The sequence below is a fragment of the Cimex lectularius genome, unplaced genomic scaffold, assembly GCF_000648675.2.
Source record: "Cimex lectularius strain Harlan isolate CLEC.00 unplaced genomic scaffold, Clec_2.1 scaffold78, whole genome shotgun sequence".
NCBI lineage: Eukaryota > Metazoa > Arthropoda > Insecta > Hemiptera > Cimicidae > Cimex > Cimex lectularius.
Genome location: NW_019392658.1, coordinates 1,998,803 through 2,008,602, shown reverse-complemented (window position 1 = coordinate 2,008,602; position 9,800 = coordinate 1,998,803). Strand labels below are relative to the sequence as shown.

Sequence of the window (9,800 nt, the reverse complement as noted above, 5' to 3'; positions counted from 1 at the left end):
ATACCAAACATTCAGTTAGGGTGGTGGAGTACTCGATATTCCTCCATCACCCTCTACACATCTTATACCACTTACCTAATTGAGGGTGGAGGATCGATGGGTTACTCAATATTCTGCCATCTACCGACCGAAATTTTACCTTTTTAGTTTTTTTTTCCATAGTATAGTTTTTACACTTTTTACGTATAAACGTGTTATGCGTAAATGGACATTCTATACTCTCATTAGATTTGAAACTTTCGTAAATACTTCGTGTTCATAATTTGTTATTCAAAGGGGATTAAGTTCTAGAATAAAGTTTACTTTTAATTTCAATCCAACAACCTGTAAATAGTGAATTTATAATGAAAACCTACCAACAGAGCAACATCGTAAGAATTAACGCATTGTAAACTATAATTAAATAAATTATCAATATCCCATAGATTAGTTAATAAAAACGTTTTTTAATGGAAACCTAATTAATGAATTAAAATTACAAAGCGTGGGTGGCGGATATTGTTGTATGTCGGGTAGAATATATTTCTGTCGAAGGGAAATCGAAGAGACTGTACAGTTCATGGCAATATTTTCATTATTAGTTATTTAAGGGGGAAAATATTTTTTTTGTGAAAATATGTTATAATGAAAATTTAATCATTTTATTAAGTTCGGATAAATTGAATTGACTTAAGAACGTTTTATTTAGAGACAAGTTCCACATGAAAATATTAATTATAACAAAACTGTTAATAACTTTCAACTTTTAACATTGGCAAAAAATTAATGTTATTGTGTTGTAGGACGGGTTATTAAAAATAAATTCTTAAACTCCTAGTTTTTCCTTTGGTTCATCATTTAATTTTTTTAAAATTATATTTGCTTTTTTAGTGTTTTACTTAGTACAATCTTCCTTGTTCTATAAAAAGAGTTTTAATAGATGAATTCGTTGTTTAAGAAAACATTTTCTGAAATCAAAATTTCATATATGCTTTATGTAAGGTGTTGGTTGAAATGAAAAAGCTAGTGTCACGAGCGGGATTCGAACCCACGACCTTCGGCTCAATACGCCGCTGCTCTACCACTTGAGCCATCGTGATTTCGATCCACTCGGACACCAACCTCCCATCTGAACGTACCTTTCGAATTTTCCCTCCTTTCATTTCAACCAATACCTTACATAAAGATCAATTAATTGAAAGAAATTATGTGGTCAATCGGGCCACGAAATGTAATGGATTTCTTATAAGAGTAAATTACGTTTGAAAATATGATATAGCAAACTTAAAGGGTTTAATGTTTAAAAATAGTGGTGAAATTTATAATGATGTTTACCATAATGAGACAGGCCAATACTTATAAATCAACCAACATGAATATCCAGCCAAAAAAAGTTATTCTTGTATATACAAATCGTACCATTAAAACTATTTACATCAATAAGAAAGGCTACATAACGAAAAGAAAAACTATTTAAAAAAAAAAAACAAGTTTAAACAGGTCATCTCCGTGAGAGGTGACATGCATATTAATTGCTGTATTGTTTAATAAAATGTACCAGTTATATTGCTTTTTGTTGATAAAAGCATTTCTTTTCCTCATATAAAGTTACGAATAATTGCTAACGGTTCATCTTATTCTTATACGAGACTATATTATCTACCTATTTTTTTTTTTTTGTTAAGTGTTTTAAGTGTGTATTTTTTGTTTCCGCTGACAACCGATATCTATATTTTACGTATGCAAAATTTGTAGTACAACCGTCATTCTGAAGTTATTCTAAAAATGAGTATAGGATTTCGGCATTTGGTGGAATTCCGAGTTTCCGGTTAATGGAACACATTGCGCACCTCGTAGGCGTGTAGTTAGCATTCTAGAGTTACTCGCTTCGCATAGGCAAGCAGCATTACACTACAGTTGTGCGGGCTAGGTAGGTATATCGATTCGTAGAAGGGTACTTACTGTTTATTAATTCATAATAGTCATTATGTAGAAGACGTCCGTTTAAATAATAAATTTTCAACGTCAACCGTTAGAAATTGTTTGTAATGTAAGTTTTCTTTTAAAATTTGGACACAATTTTTTCTAAAGTAGTTAATTTTGACTCACAACAGCTATATTGTTTTCCCTCTGTAGATTGCACTTGTAACATCAAATAATATTTAGCAACAAAAAAAATTAACGAAAACATTTAATTAAACAAACAGCACCGGTTGGTAGATGATAAAAAATTAATTTTGTGAATTTTCACCCACTATATAGTGTAAAATTTATATCTTACACTGAGAAATAGTTGAACGGTGTATATAACCATTCTATTTCGTGGTCCGATTGACCAAATAACTTCTTTCAATTAATTAATCTTTTTGTAAGGTATTCATTTCAACCAATACCTTACATAAAGATTAATTAATTGAAAGAAGTTATTTGGTCAATCGGGCCACGAAATATAATGGATTTAGTAAGTAAAACGAAGTATATCTTCACTAAGAGCTCCGTGGACATTTCATTTATCGCCGAGAATCGAATCCTGATTACACGACGATTAATTGAGAGTGATTTTGCTGTATTATGAATTATCCATTATATTTAGTGGTCTGATTGACCAAATTACTTCTTTCAATTAATTAATCTTTTAATGTTTAAAATGGCAAAAAAAGGGAAAATTCGAAAGGTAGGTTGAGGTGAGGAGTGGAGGTCCGAGTTGATCGAAGTCACGATAGCTCAGGTGGTTAGAGCAGCAGCCTTTTGAGCCGAAGGTCGTGGGTTCGAATCCCGCTCGTTACACTAACTTTTTCATTGCAACCAATTCCTTACATCACGATTGATTAATTGAAAGAAGTTATTTGGTCAATCGGACCACGAAATATAATGGATTATAATTTATTTTTGCTCTATTCCGGATCTTCTATTTTTTAGAATTTGTGAACCTTTTTGTAATTTTGTCAGTTCACTACTACTTGACACCAATTTCTTTGTCTTGATTTTTTTTTCATCTGTATATTCTGTATATTTCACATGTTTCTGTATGTTATCTAATTTTTCTTCTCCATTGTACGATTCTCTTAGACTTAAATTGTTATATTTCGAAATTGCATTGGAAACTAACACGTCATAGTGACCAGGAAAGCCATCCCCCGTATAAATTAATAAAAAATCGGCACAGTTTTGCCCATAGTGGTTGCCGAAAAATGTTAACACGCATGCTGTAGACTCGTGTAGCGGCTTCCATTCGACTGGCCACCATGGTAACCGTTAACTTTCATTAAACTGAAATATTCATGCTCACACTTAATTATCCTATCATAAAGATTTGAGCCTACCATGAAATGGCATTATTGTTTCCACTCGGATACAACATGGCCGACGATTCGGAGCGTAATGCTTTCCATAAAATCTTCCTGTCCGTAAAAGCACAACGACACTGCCTAAATAGATAGCTTTGAACTTAACTTACTTAACAGTAACTTTCAACTGGCGTTCAATTAAAATGCAACTGTTGTTGGACGGTGTTGGTAAAATGCACTGTTATATATGTTAATTGTCTACATAATGTTTCCTCTTACCTTTATTATTGGGTACTGTTGTTAATAACAATAATAGTGTTGTTTAAGCCGAGACAAGGCCAACCTATCTATGGAAAAAGAATTACCAATATAATAAGGGAAATCAATTATAAATTGTTTAAATACGGTTTAATTCATTTAACTTCTTAACTATTCGATGAAAAGATGGACAAATTGGCAAAACTAGCTTTCTTTTGTTATCTATGCCTTTAAGGTACAACAAATTAAGAAATGGCAACAAAGATACTACGAAGAAGAAAGGGTCTTGTTACACAACTGCGAAATTCGCGCATAGCTGGTTCCAAAAAATTACAATTAATAAAAAAATGGGCAAAACAATAAATATGGTTGATTCGTGGATCCTAAACCTAATTCAACCTAAATTCAGTAAAGAAAGAATAAAATGATTGGATTTCTCAGAGAAATACTTCGATCTTCCGTTCAATTACCAAACATTTCTTCACATCAAGAAACATTAATATATACTGGCTAATTTTCTCCACTTACAGCAAATTGAACATGTTGTATAAAACATAAATTAAATATGTTGTATAAAAAATATAATTAAAATTAATTAAACATGTTAAAAAAAGAATAAAAATAAACGGTTAAATAAACATAAATAATTAATCTGTTTATGCAAGGTTTTGGCTGACATGAAAAAGTTAGTGTCACGAGCGGGATTCGAACCCACGACCTTCGGATCAATACGTAGCTGCTCTAACCAGTTTAGCTAATCGTGACTTCGATCCACTCCAACACCAACTCCCCATCTCAACCCACCTTTCGANAGCCGAAAGTCGTGGGTTCGAATCCCGCACGTGACACTAACTTTTTCAATTCAACCAAAACTACATAAAAAGATTATAAATAACATATCATGATTTCAAAAACATAGAAATCATAAGTCAATAACGATTTCCAATATTGGTAGAAGTTTCATTTAAATATGATTTAAGCACAACCGTAGGCGAGGATATTTTCCCCCTCCCGTTTACGACACATGTACTGGGCCATGGCTCTGATTGCAAAATTAACGAAAAAAAAACTTTTTAACTACTTATAAACAGACTTATAATAGTAAAATTAAAGTAGATAGATAGAGCAATTTTGAGCACATCATGGAACATATAAATAAAAGTACAACATGGAATTAAATCCATCTGTCGTCGGAGGTCGTTGTAAATTGAAATTTAAACATTAATTGTTGTTAAGAACATTGCATATACATGCATTAATTGTAGTACAAAAAAAGAATAGAAATAAGTACATAGAAAAGTAGTGAGTTTTTCGACCAGAAGTATACAATAAAATAACCAATTTAAAATCCTGCTGGTCAAATAGGTCAAATATTTAAATACATATGTAGATGTTGCAGTAAAATCTTTAATCAAAATTATATTAATAATAGCACTCTCAACACGACACGCAAGAATGGTACACTTATGCAGAAAATAAACACGTTGAGCCTTGAAGATGATCTCAATAAAGATCGAAACGTTGGCACGATAAAGAAAATATTTTTCTGACACCTACATCACACCAGACCGCATCTCACGATTTCTGAATAATCATCGACTAACAGTCACTAATCACCACACATTAATATTAGCATAAAATTAATAAAAATATGTGTACACATTTAGTCACACAACTCCAAGGACAAATGCAAGGAACTAGCATAAGTTAAATATGCCAAGTATATATATACCATGAGAGAAATGCAGAATTGGGAGAAATGCAGTGACAATTAGAGGCGCATTTTTATGAAGCCAGATGTTGCTGGTTTTACTCCAGCATAGGCCGGAAGACGATTTTGGGAAAGTTTACGCAATTTGTTTGATATAAGTTAATTATTAATTTTTTTTATTGTATCTTAGCGGCGGCTCGGCAGCCTCTGCAAGGATGACAATTCTAGGAGAGCTTTGGAATCACCCTATATTGGTTGTAAGCACTTTTTAATGACAATTTGTCCGACTTTTGCCGAATTAAAAACGACCCGATATTGATCAACAACCTGATAGTCGACCTATAAAAGCTCTCTCTGTTTCGATAATAGGAAATTAGTATGTTCTATGTAATTTATCTTGCTGTTTATCTGAAACCTAAAGAATTTAAAATAAATTTAACAGGGAACGTAAATCGCCCATTTGAATCTTGTCAGATGTCATATGTTTTCGTTTTGTCGTAAATGGACATAACGAGCATACGGTCTGAGAGATTCCAAGAGCCCTCAAACCAAGCCATTTATGTAGTTCTGGATTGAATTTTAAAAAAAAGTGTACCGAAAGATTAAAAAATGAGATTTTCATGCGATTTTCTGTTCGAGCTCGAATTTTTCCTGTTCCCGCCCAACTTACGTCGTGGAAAGCATCCATTCCTTTTGCAGTTCGTAATAGAAAGTCGATGTTTCAGTTTGGAAGGCACATAATTTTTAGCATGGAAAATACATAAAACACGAGTTGCATGTTTGTCAAGACATGTACCAGGAGACTTGATTCGCAATTTTCAAAAAATTACTTCAAATATTTTTAAAGTTTTGAATCTCATGTGAATAGTTCCATTCCATGCATATAAGGTTGTAATTTAATACAAAAAAATGAATATATTGATCTGAAAGAAAACGTGATTTTGTACTTTATGATTTAGCATGGCTTGTGACACACTGATTGAATTAATAAAATATTTGTTTCTATTAACACAGATATGTTTTCATATGGAATGAATAATGTCAGTTTATTACTCTCCTCTGAATGAACAATTCTAGGTGAGGATTAGGAGCAAACAACCTTAGAACTAGTCGGAGGAAAGGAGACGGCGTATAAACAGAGGTCTAACCGAAAATCCTTAGTACTATCAGTCAGTACCCTCTTAGATCAGACGATGAAGTTATTACTCTGAACACCCAGGGTGCCGAGGCTTGTTGAATCTAATCGCCTTCAAGTAGCCCAAACTATATCTATCGAATAAACATCGAGTTTTTTACAGAAATTCTTTAAGTATGAAAGTGTTAAGAAAGTGTAAAAAACACGTGTTTGTTTTTCACACTGTAAACAGCCATTATTTACCAACGAGTATTACACTTTTTTCCTAGACTTGCTGTCTGGGCTATAAGCGTGGCTCGGCAAACCTTGTCGTCTATTTCTGAATTAATAATTTTCTTTGTGTCAAAGGCGCTGTGTTCCATAAACTTATATTTAGCTTCTAATATTTCAATTTATTATATAAGTTAAATTTATTTGTTACATATTGAATACATTAAATATATATTATATGCCCAGAGACTGCGGTTGTTCCAAAGTATATACAAATATAATGATTACTTTCTCTCAGAAATATTCATTCATTTGAATTTTGAAGTATACTCGGAAAAAATCTACACAGGGTTCAACTTTTCACAACATTATTCCGAAAATTCTTAAAATGTTGTGTACTGTAAATTTGATGAGACGGATGGAGCAGAATGAGCAATGGAAGAACACTAAAATGCTGTTCGAGATTTTATTGTTTTTTAGGTCAATTTTTTCATATGCTCAAAATTTTGTACAAAAGAGATTTCTTGCCTACTTTGTTAGTTTCTTTATTTCGTCGTCGTTCTGGATTCTGAATTGCATTCTAAATATTCCAGTGTTCAGGTGAGTGCAACCTTTCTCAACATTATTCCGAAAATTCTTAAAATGTTGTTTACTGTAAATTTGATGAGACGAATGGAGGAGAATGAGCAATGGAAGAACACTAAAATGCTGTTTGAGACTTTATTGATTTTTAGGTCAATTTTTTTATATGCACAAAATTTTGTACCAAAGATATTTCTTGCCTACTTGGTTAGTTTCTTTATTTCGTCGTCGTTCTGGATTCTGAATTGCATTCTAAATATTCCAGTGTTCAGGTGAGTGCAACCTTTCTCAACATTATTCCGAAAATTCTTAAAATGTTGTTTACTGTAAATTTGATGAGACGAATGGAGGAGTATGAGCAATGGAAGAACACTAAAATGCTGTTTGAGACTTTATTGATTTTTAGGTCAATTTTTTTATATGCACAAAATTTTGTACCAAAGATATTTCTTGCCTACTTGGTTAGTTTCTTTATTTCGTCGTCGTTCTGGATTCTCAATTTCATTCTAAATATTCCAGTTTTCAGGTGAGTGCACCTTTCACAACATTATTCCGAAAATTCTTAAAGTGTTGTGTACAGTAAACTTGATGAGACGAATGGAGCAGAATGAGCAATGAAAGAACACTAAAATGCTGTTTGAGATTCTTTTGTTTTTTAGGTCAATTTTTTCATTTGCACAAAATTTTGTACCAAAGAGGTTTCTTGCCTACTTTGTTAGTTTCTTTATTTCTTAATAGAAGTTTCAAAAGCTTAATGTCTAATTGTTTAGACCCGTTCGTTACCAAAAAATCAAATTTTCAGCAATTAAACGTTAAGTGGGCATTGGTGAAAAATAGGGCTTTGAGAAATTATGTATATGTGCATAGAGCTCTTCAGAGGAGCAATTTTACTGTAAGCGCCATATCTGTCAGTATTTGCAGAACCAAGAAAATCTTACTTAACCTTACACAAGGACTTCAGAAACTCGAACAAGATTATATTCTAATTAATTTTGTTTTTCAATTATTGAAAGTTACAATAAACAAACAAATAAAACTCATATTATTTTCAATGACATTTCCATTGATTTAATCAAATTTACAATAATATTAACATGTTACATGGTACGAGAGATTTTATGGAATAAATTTGTGAAAGTTGATCTCACCTGAAAATTGGAATACATCGAATACAATTGAGAATCAGATTTTGGACAATAGGGACTTTTTAGTAAAATTTGAAATGTAAGATAACCTCCCGAAGTATTGACGTTTGTTCACGGGACACCATGTATAAAAGGGTTCGGGCTAGAAAATATCAAAAGGATCCAATTTTGGTCGGATATTGGCTGTTTTGTATACCGAATTTTCTAAGAACACGGCTTTCAGTGGCTTTGCGGTTGATAATTGTTGGTATACAAATAGTCGCTTGTAGCCTCCAGTAATCAAACTTCATTGAGGACACAATGAGACCCTGATCGAAGCTTGGTGGCTATTACTTGCAATAATACGCCTGAATTAGACATTTCGATACAATTTCACTTCATTTTTTTACAATGCCAAATTCTTTCAGTTTATCAATTTAATTTTATATCCAGTTAAGATCACGAAGCAGAATTGTTTTAAACAACATTCTTGTATCCATTTTTTTATAAGTTTATGGCTTTATAAAAAACAATGATTTTAACCGAGAGAAGTTGGGAAAAAGATAAGCTTGTTGTAACGAGAACGTGTCAAATTAAAATTATAAATTGAATAAAGTAATTTTTCCAGCCCAATGACAGTTGTAACGATATAGTAATGTTGATATCGTACTGTCTGTTTCGAAGAACTGTATAATAGTAAATTTTTATTGGATCTGATCCCATAGAGTTTATCCTATTGGAATGTCTTATTATATGGTGTTCTCCTTTAAACACGGTATCAATAAGCGTAGTGACTGCTTTATCATAAAAGTTTGTTTGACAAACATTGGCACTGGTTTTAACTCCTTTTGTCACTCATGCCAACCCTAATCCTACCAAACCATCGCTAATGAGAGATGATGACCCTTTCGGCCTTTTCAATGTTTTGAGCGACTTCTCGAGGAAGTTGTACGGCTGCTTTTATCAGATCCATTTTCGAAGATTCTTTTGTTGTTGTCTTTTTTTCTACAGGCCATGCCCTCCAACAATGGTCACAATTTCTAATCCAAAGAATTGAGATCTGGTCTGGCAGGTGGTCTTCCCAGCTCATTACTTCAAAAAAATTTCTTCTTAATCAGATTTCGCCTTGTGTGTGGAGATGGAATATCCAGTGTAAGGACAATACATACATCGTTTTAATAAGGGATTTACCATTTTATCAAGGGATTGAAAGGTGGTGACAGAACCTACGGCAAGACAGGTTCTGCGAGAGGTTGGTCCTGTCCAGCGGCTCGGACAAATGGAATACTAAAGAATTCACTAGTTTTCGTGGTACACTTGACCAATTAATATCTTTCAATTAATCTCAGGTGGTAGAGTAGCGGCGTATCTAGCCGAAGGTCGTGGGTTCGAATCCCGCTCGTGACATTGGCTTTTTTATCTCAACTAAAAACCTTAATTAATCTAAAGAATTACCTAAACTGGGCAGAGTACACCGTTGAAACTACAAAGCTCTTGCTGTTACCGACAGAATG

The 9,800-nt window shown here is 32.9% G+C and overlaps 1 non-coding gene across 1 annotated transcript; it reads left to right on the top strand.

The window, feature by feature from the left end:
- The first annotated feature begins 2,692 nt into the window (after positions 1–2,692).
- Positions 2,693–2,766, top strand: Trnak-uuu. The gene has a single exon. It is a non-coding gene; the product is annotated as a tRNA-Lys (tRNA).
- Positions 2,767–9,800: the final 7,034 nt, after the last annotated feature.